Source organism: Lolium rigidum, chromosome 1 (genome assembly GCF_022539505.1).
Source record: "Lolium rigidum isolate FL_2022 chromosome 1, APGP_CSIRO_Lrig_0.1, whole genome shotgun sequence".
Lineage (NCBI taxonomy): Eukaryota > Viridiplantae > Streptophyta > Magnoliopsida > Poales > Poaceae > Lolium > Lolium rigidum.
Window position 1 is genome coordinate 346,913,078 of NC_061508.1, and position 9,452 is coordinate 346,922,529.

A 9,452-nucleotide genomic window follows, 5' to 3' on the forward strand; every position below is an offset into this window, starting at 1 on the left:
CGATTTGTACGTATCTATACACGTTTCCAAGTCACTTAATTTAGGATGAGAAGGTATAATAATTGATTTTTTCAAGGCAGTTATCTATACCCATTGGATCGGTTAACAGGCGTTGACCGGTCCAGTTTAGTTGTTTGGTTCGTAGGCTACTTTTCAATTCTGACCGTTTCTCTGTTTTTTTTCTGATATAAATAGTGTTCCCTACCTACTTCCTTTTCATAAAAAAACCATATCTGGCTGAAGCAATGAAAAAAAAAAAAGCAAGCGGTCTAAAAGAGAGACATGACCTCTCGAAAAAAACGAGACAGCAGAAGGTAAAACGATAGAGAAGAAGGGGACGGCTCCAATCTGTCGGTCTGTACTGTGTGTGTGTGCAGTGATGGGGCTATGCCGCTGATCCAGATCGAGAAGAAGGTCGTGTAGGTAGGCTGCATAGAAGATGCTCCATTCTGTTGGCATGCGCGGTGATGGGGCTCTGACACTGGTCAAGATCCATCACTGAAGAGGAGCTGGTCAGCGGTAAGCAGTCGCAGGGGACGGAGAGCCACATGGGGTTAAATTGAGCTGATTTGCTTTCAACTGGTATTTTCCTTTTTCTTGAGTTACTAAAAGCGAATTTCCTTTGCATATGTGAGCTGATATCTGAATTCTTTTTCTTAGTTAAAGAGAGTACTGCGATGTCTTAATTTTATTTCCGGTTTGCTTGATATACTGAGTTTTGTCACATGAATAAGCTAAAATTTTCCTTTTCTCCGTGTCCACATGAATAAGCTAAAGGTGAAAAAAAGCAAAAAATAAATAAATACAGAGAGGCAATGGCCCATTACTAAGTGAACTGGTTACAGGGATCACAAATGGTTCAAAGACAGATAAGATATGGGATAGTATTCGGTGCTACACAAAGCAACACAAAGCATAGGAAAGAAACTACAGGTTGTGCCATAACATAGAACCAGCTGATAACAGAAAGCATGCACAATGTAGCAGTAATGCAATCGTTTCCGTAATGCACCAACTACTGTAGGTTGCTTAAGCGATGAATATTTGTAGCTGACATTTGCAGATATCTAAGTTAATTCCCTGGGTATAGCCCTGCTTCTGCAATGGAGTTCAAGTAATTAGACCTTATTTTGTGCAAACCAATAAAAATAAGTGCATTACCACTCGAAAAAAGTAATTAGTGCATTGGTTAGAACTCGCCACATAAAGAAAACACACCATCTAGAAGTGCATCAGCTGGCACAACCACTTCAAGTAGTGGACATTTATATTTAACATCCTGAGAGAGGTTTGGGTCAAATCCATAAGATACAACGGGAGCATTTTGATGTGCACCATAGCTGGTATGGCTTCAATGGAAACACACCATGTATATGTTAACTAACACATCTAGAAGCGACCAATCATCTCCCATGCTGATTGATAATGGACACTGAAAAACAAAACAAGGCAAGTGAATATTAACTGATAGAACATAGAAAGTGAAAATAGAATAATATGCAAGGGAGAAACCTATGTATTAACCAAAGCATCTAGAGATGACCAAGCACCTCTCAGTACACAATATTTCTTGTCTCCGTGGTCGGTACCCAGGACTCATCAAGTACAATTACTCGGAAAACACCGCGGTAACCACGGCCCCCATAGCATATGTGTCTGCGCTATCATCAAATACAGTACTACACGCACTACACATGCTTCACATGCTCGAAATTTTAATCAGCATGTAGTACAACTCACCTAACAATGGATGGAAAGAAAATCCCTCATCGGCTAGCAATAGTTCTACAGTGGCAGCAAAGAAATCTCCCTGAATAGATGCGTTGTAAGGGTACCATGAAAAATTCCAATGAAAATATTGCTCCTATACAAAACCCCATTTGCAGCTATAGTATTTGACGAACTGCTTCAGACTGAATAGGATCTCAATATGCCATACAATGATTTGAGGAAGAACAGAGTAAATGTAAGCTATTTGTTCCAATGCACCAAATAGTATTTCTGCAATTTGATGGCCGAGAATCGACTAATTGTGGAGCAGCCATTTCTGGCAAAATTGACCTTATTGTATATTCCAAAGCTGCAAAAAGAAGGAAATGTATTAAAAAAAGGAAACCATTATGATTGTTGGATCTGGCTATAGCAGCTACAGTAGAGTGGTTTAGTACACATCAAAACACAAAAATAAATTGATGTAAATATATCTTCTCTAGACATAGGTAACAAAGCACCAATGTCAACTCACTGACGATACATATCATGTAAATAAGAAAAGTTTCCAAAAAATAAGAAATGTTTTCAAAATAAGCAAAAGCAGTGCCAAATATGAATGTTAGAGTACGTCATGAGCCTGGGCCCGTTAGTCTTATGGTTTGCTTAGGGGTCAAGTAAGCCTTGCTTGGGAGTCAAGTAAACCTCTCTATATATGGAGAGGAGATGTATCAATCTAATGAAGCAAGAATTAAGAAGGAAATCCCTTCCCTCTTGATCGGCCGTGGGCAAAAGGCCCCCGGCCGGCCTTCTCGCGCCCTCGCAGCGCTCTCTCTCCCGAGACACTTGGTGGCGGCCGTGGACACTTGGTATCAGTTTTCCCGGGTTCGATCATGTCCAGCCCTCCACCGAGTTCTTCCCACCCACCGCCGCTGCAATCCGACGTCCCCGCCGTTCTCTCCCCGACGGAGATCACCGCAGCCCTCCGCGATCTCACCACTGCTATCCAGGAGATCCGCCTCTTCCTGGCCGGTCCCTACGGGCCGCCGCCGACGGCGGCGCTGCTACCGTGGCAGCCGACGCACCAGGCGGCCTCCGCCACGATCGCCGGGCTGCTGCAGTCCCCGCTGCCGCTGTCCACCATCTCCGGGCCAGGCCCTACCTCGGCGCCGGGGGTCCATCTTCTCCAGCAACCGGCCACCTTCTTCCCCACCAGGACGGTACAGCAGCTGCCGCTGCCACCAATGCCGTCGCTGCAGCTGCTGTCCTCACCTACGCTGTCCCCGGCTGCTGTCGGGCAGGCTGCAACAGCAGCTGCAGCTGTCGTCGCCACCAACACCGCAGCAGCGGCTGCTGCCACCACCGACGCCGTCCTTGCCTTTCGGCGGTGTGGAAGCGACCTTGGCCCCGGGCTCTACATCGACACCGCCCGGGATGCCCTTCCACCAGGTCTGTTTCCCTCCGTCGCCGTCACCGCTTCCGGCTTGGATCGCTATCCGCCACGTTTCGGCGGCGGTCAGGCTGCAGGCTGCTGCGCGTGGCCTCCTAGTGCGTCGGCGTGTGCGGGAGATGCGTGATCTGCAGCTGCAGCTCCTCCAAGTTGCGCTTCGTTGCGCAACAGACCTCGATCTAGTCCGCTGCGTCGGGGATCTTGGGCGTGCGGTTTCCCCCATGGGCGGCGGACATGCTGTTTCTCCCGCGGGCAGCGACCTCAAAGTCTGCGCCATCGACAGTCATCCGGCGGGGAGAAGGCATGGTGTCACCAACAGGAGCGCACCGCGTAGCACCACTGCATTCCGCCGCCGCGCGGGCTCCTTTTGTTCCGCTGGTTTCCATGGGATCCAGGTGGCTATACAGGTGCATGTCCGACGGGCGGATGGTGTCCACTTTATGTTCAGGGGTCAACAATAAAGCGTCCTCGTCCATTTCAGGTTGAGAGTAATAAAACAAGCCGAGATGTAAAAGGCTCGTTTTTAGGTGTTAGGGTTGTGTTGCGTCAAGTCATGGTTTGTTTAGGTTGCAGCTCGAGGACGAGCTGCATGTCCAGGTGGGGTGTAGTGTTAGAGTACGTCATGGGCCTGGGCCCGTTAGTCTTATGGTTTGCTTAGGGGTCAAGTAAGCCTTGCTTGGGAGTCAAGTAAACCTCTCTATATATGGAGAGGAGATGTATCAATCTAATGAAGCAAGAATTAAGAAGGAAATCCCTTCCCTCTTGCTCGGCCGTGGGCAAAAGGCCCCCGGACGGCCTTCTCGCGCCCTCGCAGCCCTCTCTCTCCTCCCAAACCCTAGCAGCCACATAACAATGAATCTCTGTGTGCATGCTAGGAAAGAAAAAAATGACAAAGGCCCGTGTCTGGCTGTAGTAATGGCATGCATGCTCCTATCAGATCAATTCTAGAGCCAAAGATAGATGCAGGTAACAACATAGCAGGCAAGAGGACTGAGGCTAATTACTCCAAAGACACCTGCGATACTGAAGTCAATTACTCCAAAGACACACCTCCTAATCTTGTGCCTCTATAGTAGTATATGATTAGACTTGTGCTCAATGTTTATTAGGAAGTGGAAACACAAACAATTAGATGGCTACCTTTTGAGACAAATTTTACTGTGGAATAGATTTATTAACAGAACTCAAGTCTGTGAATTCAGCCCTTCATTTCAGTGTTGAACCGTAGAATTTTCATGGGTACAACTTTCCGTTTCTAATTTACAAAAACCTATGCAATTGATTTGTGCAGGTCCTGTTCATACAAAAAGGAAGGATCAACATCAAGGGGCTGGAGGTACTATATTTTGGCATAAGCGAGTTTACATATCTAATATTACACAATTAACATAATTAAATACCTTGATTGAAAATGCAGATGACTTGGGGATTATTTTCAGGTCTCGCAAGATTATTTTACAGGAAGTTATTAAAAAACTTAGTGGAAGTAGATTAGCTGTTAGGAACTAAATGTAGCTACTAAATGTTTTTATTTATGGATCAAGGTATCAGTGCAATGCAAAAGGATATGGCATCTGTTAGGAACATGAAAGAGAGACAATCAGAAAGAATTCAATAGTTGGAAAATGGTTGGACCATGTTATTGCAAGCTATGGAATTTATGCAGGAAGCTGTCTAAGGTATGCATGGAGCTGCCCCTGTTATGTTTCCTAAATACAATTGTTCTAAAAATATTAACCAATTTCAAATAGATCAAACTTTGTTAAAATCTAAATATATATCATCTATGAAACAATCCAATCAATTGCTAAACTGTTTAATGTACGCATATCTCGCTTACCTGTTGTAGGAGACATTTAGTACATTACTTCTTCAGTCTATTCATCTATTGTAGTTATAATCCTTCAGGCTGATGTTCATGTGGGTAAAAATAGATTAGTAATACCAATCCAGTTTTAAAGTTGTAAACACTACTATGAAGACAAAAAACAAATTATTATCCAAACTATCCCGAAGTAGCAATAAATGTGTAAAAATCACACCGAATCCAGAAAACAACTCAACCTCACCGCCCATCCTTTTCACTCAGGAGTCTTCACTTTAGTAGCAGTGTAGATTTAAATGTAAAATGGTTTGATTTTCTACCAACTTAAAAACACGCCCATCCTTTTTCACCCATGAGTCTTCACTTCAGTAGCCGTGTAGATCTAATATATCATTGTCTGAAGCTAGAAAAAAAATACGGAAGCAACCAATAGGAACCAAACTAAAAACTGAAGGTAGAAACGCTCCCTAAGAGAAAGATGGTGTGAGGCAAGGACAGGTACACATAGCACATATGCATAAGGGAAATGGAAATAGAATCAGCATGGCCTAAGAGCCAAAAATAAGCAAGCACATGACATAGCACTCCCACCAATAGGATGGTGACCTTTCGAGGAACATTGGTAAAGAGTGATGAAAATGATCTTCTGGTGTTATTTAAGGATCAATATACTACTTGGACAACACATTTGAAATCAACAAACAACATTTAGTTAGAGCAATGGAGGCTGAATGTGACAAGAAACATAGGTTGGGATGGAACAACGCACCTTCTAGGCACTAGCAACGGGTGCGGAGGCGAGGTGACTCTGAGCGGCAGCGACGGCACATCAGAGGGCACCAACACTGTAGCTCTGTTTGCAACCGGCGCTCATTCTTCTCCTTCTTCATCGAGCGACGATTCTGTGGTCCTCCTTCCTGGTTAAGACATGGAGAGATAAATTATTGTGAGGATGGAGAGCACAAGAAAACAGGGAGCAAATGGGAGAGACATCTGAATTTCACCCAGCCCTCTGGTGCGTTTGGATGACCAATAGAACATACATATATAGACACACACCTCATGTTTCCAGATATCCAGCTCAATTAGCTCAGCAGCAGTAGATTTTCCTAGAAGTGAAATATTTTGTACAGCATGGATCCTATTATGTAACCTATAGACATGAAGCATGAAAAATCAGGTTTAGTTACAGGGACCACAAACCTATCATCTACTGAGACAAATCTAAACCCATGAAGACATATGTAACAACTACATTGTCTTCAGCTCGTTGTTCTCAGAAAGATCCTCATTGATGTACTAATGGCACGGGTGCAACCGACCACTCTGTCCCCTATGACCTGTGAGCAAAAGAATGAAAAGTCTCTCAAAAATGCAATAAATGAAGCATGTTTGGTCATGTGACTGCTGTACAAATAAACTCCTGCTAAGTAAGTAAAGATGAAATAGGAACAGACTATAAGCATGGATAACTTGGTTGACGTATTGTATTGTAGACCTTTATATGTACATAGTTGCAGGTCGCAATTTAAACAAACCGTACCATAGAATTAAAATCAAACAAAGATCAACTACGACTAATAATATACCTTCTAGGTGTTTGACACAGCTCATTTTCCCGCATCTACATGAAGTAGCACTTGCATAGTTGCATGATTTGAAAACAAAGGAGAAATTGATATTAATTGTACATCAAGGTTACAAATATCATGGAAACGATGTTTTCAACAGCTAGTACAACCAAGCTATCGCACCATCACCCTCTGCCTCTCTATATCATCTCAGTTCAATGGGAGTTCAGATCTAGAATATAGAGAAGGGAGGCAAAGGAAAATTACCTAAATAACTTAGGCTAGAGAGGTGTATTGCTTGGATACATGAAAATCCAAATTTTATTCAGTATAGGACGGCAACATGTATTGCAAAAAAAAATCAACCACAAACAAATTACCCTATGGAAGTCAATTTGATTCAAAATTTCAAACTGGCTGCTCGCATAACTACTACATGGCTTTATATTTAGTACCCCTGGATACCGTGCAGACATTTCCTTTTATCTATCCTTCAATCCATATAATTAATGGACAATCTTGTCAGGAGAAGTGCTGGCATATCTACAGTAGCAGATTTGCTTGATGCTATTAAGCTTATCTTTTCTTACAACGGTGAAACAAACTATGAATATTTCTGTTTGAACAATTGGCTATTATCAACCATTACATTTTTATAGGAGATATCGACCAGTACAATCAGCTTAGGCGTGAGAAGGAACAAGCAAGCACATACATACCATCTCTGCAATGCTGTGGTGGTCTGTGGCCTCGCCCCTCCTAGACCTCATATGAGTGTACCCTGCTACTGCCCCTCATCCACCTTGCCAGATAAGATAAGTATAGTGAAACAACCAATCATATGCCTAACAATGAGAGAATCAGGTATGTTAAACTACTATAAATAAAACAAGTTATTGATAGTATTGTACTAAACATCAACATACATTCTCCTGAAGGTTCTAAAGATTGTACTGAAAATGCAGAGACGAAAAGATTGGACATCGCATATACCTCGCCGAAATCTCACCGAAGGGAGAAGAGTGGTTGGATTTCCAGGCCTACTTGACCTATGGGGGCAAATGCGGCGGTGCATCAGGGATGAGACATACTCTGGTACATGTGAATCAGTGGCCAGGAATGCACCAAATTGATTTAAACAGGAAACGGGATCCAGAGAGAGACACGGTAAACCTGCACGTCCCGGATGAAGAAGAAGTGGAGGATGGTGGCCTACATCCTCAGAGACGATGAAGAGGAGGCAAAGATGGAGGGCAAGGACGACGACCTTCTCCTCCTCGTCGGTCTGCAGAGCCATGTTCTCTGAGGGGAAGATGACGGCGCTGCTGTGCCGCCGGAGAAGACGTGGGGACCGGCGGCGCCTACTCCTTCCCAGCGCCCAAGAGAAGGATCTTGATCCGCCGCCCTGCCCACCTCTTGCCACCACACACAAGTTCCTGCCCAGCTGAACCGCTCCTCCCATAGCGCGGCGGCGTGCTGCGACGGGGACGAGGGCGGGAAGGCGCGCCGTTGGAAAAATCAACAGAGGCGGTGGCCTACCTCTGGACCTTGGCGGCGCAAGCAGCGGGTGGTGCTGCTCCAGGCGATGCGAGCGGCGCGCGAGATGGCGGCGGGAGGGGGCGGGCGCGAGGGAAGAGGAGAGAACAGATGCTGCGGTAGGGTTTGGCAAGGAGCTCTTCTTTTGTCTCACCTATAACCGCTCGCGGCTAATCACAGGGCGACACGTGGCCCAATCCTTGGAAGAAAAAGGAGACGCGCGACCTGTGAGCGCGACGTGGATGCGCTCCAAGACCCCCTATGGGGGGCATCTATTATAGGTTAGATTCTCTTGGGAACTCCATGGAGACTGACGATCCGTGATATATAAAGATCTGCCAAGCGATGTCCATTGAATGTAGTTTTGACGGGAAGGAAATGAGCGACCTTGGTCAGTCGATCCACTATGACCCAAATGGAATCATGCCCGCGGCTGGATCGTGGGAGTCCAGTGATAAAGTCCATTCCCACTTCTTCCCACTTCCAAACAGGGACCTTTAATGGCTGAAGCAAACCTGCTGGGCGTTGATGTTCCGCCTTAACTCGCTGACATACGTCACATCTAGCGATGAAAAAGGCAATGTCACGCTTCATTCCATGCCACCAGAAAATTTCCTTGAGATCCAGGTACATCTTTGATCCGCCAGGGTGAATGGAGTAAGGAGTGTTATGAGCTTCCTCCATAATCAGGTGCTTCAAGTCAGGGATAGTTGGTACACAAAGACGTCCATTGTACCACAAGATTCCTTCCCCATCAATGGAAAATCCAGCCACTTCCTCTTTGTCCATACGGCGTTTGATACCTTCAATACTCTCATGACCTTTCTGAGCTTCCTTGATTTGATCCCGGAGGGTAGGCTTAACTTCCAATGCGGCTAGAAATCCATGGCTAACGAGTTCCAGACCGAACTCTTCAAATTCTTGGTATAGCATGGGTTGTTCAGCTTTGAGACGGGCATTCAGCGAACATGGTTCGTGACTAAGGGCGTCGGCGACTACATTCGCCTTTCCAGGGTGATAGTGAATACTAAGATCATAGTCCTTTATCAGCTCTATCCATCTCCTTTGTCGCATATTCAGCTCCCTCTGAGAAAAGATATACTTGAGGCTCTTATGATCAGTGTAGATATCACACCGATTTCCGATGAGATAGTGGCGCCAAGTTTTGAGGGCATGAATTACGGCAGCTAGTTCCAGGTCATGTGTGGGATAATTTTCCTCGTGTGGCTTCAGCTGTCGGGAGAGGTAGGCAATAACCTTCCCTTCTTGCATCAGAACACTACCAAGTCCAAGCTTGGAAGCGTCGCAGTAAATTACAAAGTCCTTGGTGACATCCGGCATGGTGAGGATAGGGGCAGAC

At 45.2% G+C, this 9,452-nt stretch overlaps 2 long non-coding RNA genes across 4 annotated transcripts; both read right to left on the bottom strand.

Moving 5' to 3' along the window:
* Positions 1-831: 831 nt before the first annotated feature.
* On the bottom strand, positions 832-2,272 carry LOC124701269. 3 transcript variants are annotated; one of them, XR_007001966.1, is made up of 3 exons: positions 1,741-2,272; positions 1,219-1,432; positions 832-1,098 (listed from the first exon to the last, which is right to left on the bottom strand). It is a non-coding gene; the product is annotated as an uncharacterized LOC124701269 (long non-coding RNA). The 3 variants fall into 3 exon arrangements; XR_007001968.1 differs by lacking the exon at positions 832-1,098 and having other exon boundaries at positions 1,205-1,415; XR_007001964.1 differs by lacking the exon at positions 832-1,098 and having other exon boundaries at positions 1,205-1,432.
* A 3,944-nt stretch (positions 2,273-6,216) lies between these two features.
* On the bottom strand, positions 6,217-7,728 carry LOC124684535. The gene is made up of 3 exons (XR_006997059.1): positions 7,550-7,728; positions 7,276-7,401; positions 6,217-6,325 (listed from the first exon to the last, which is right to left on the bottom strand). It is a non-coding gene; the product is annotated as an uncharacterized LOC124684535 (long non-coding RNA).
* Between the last annotated feature and the right edge of the window lie 1,724 nt (positions 7,729-9,452).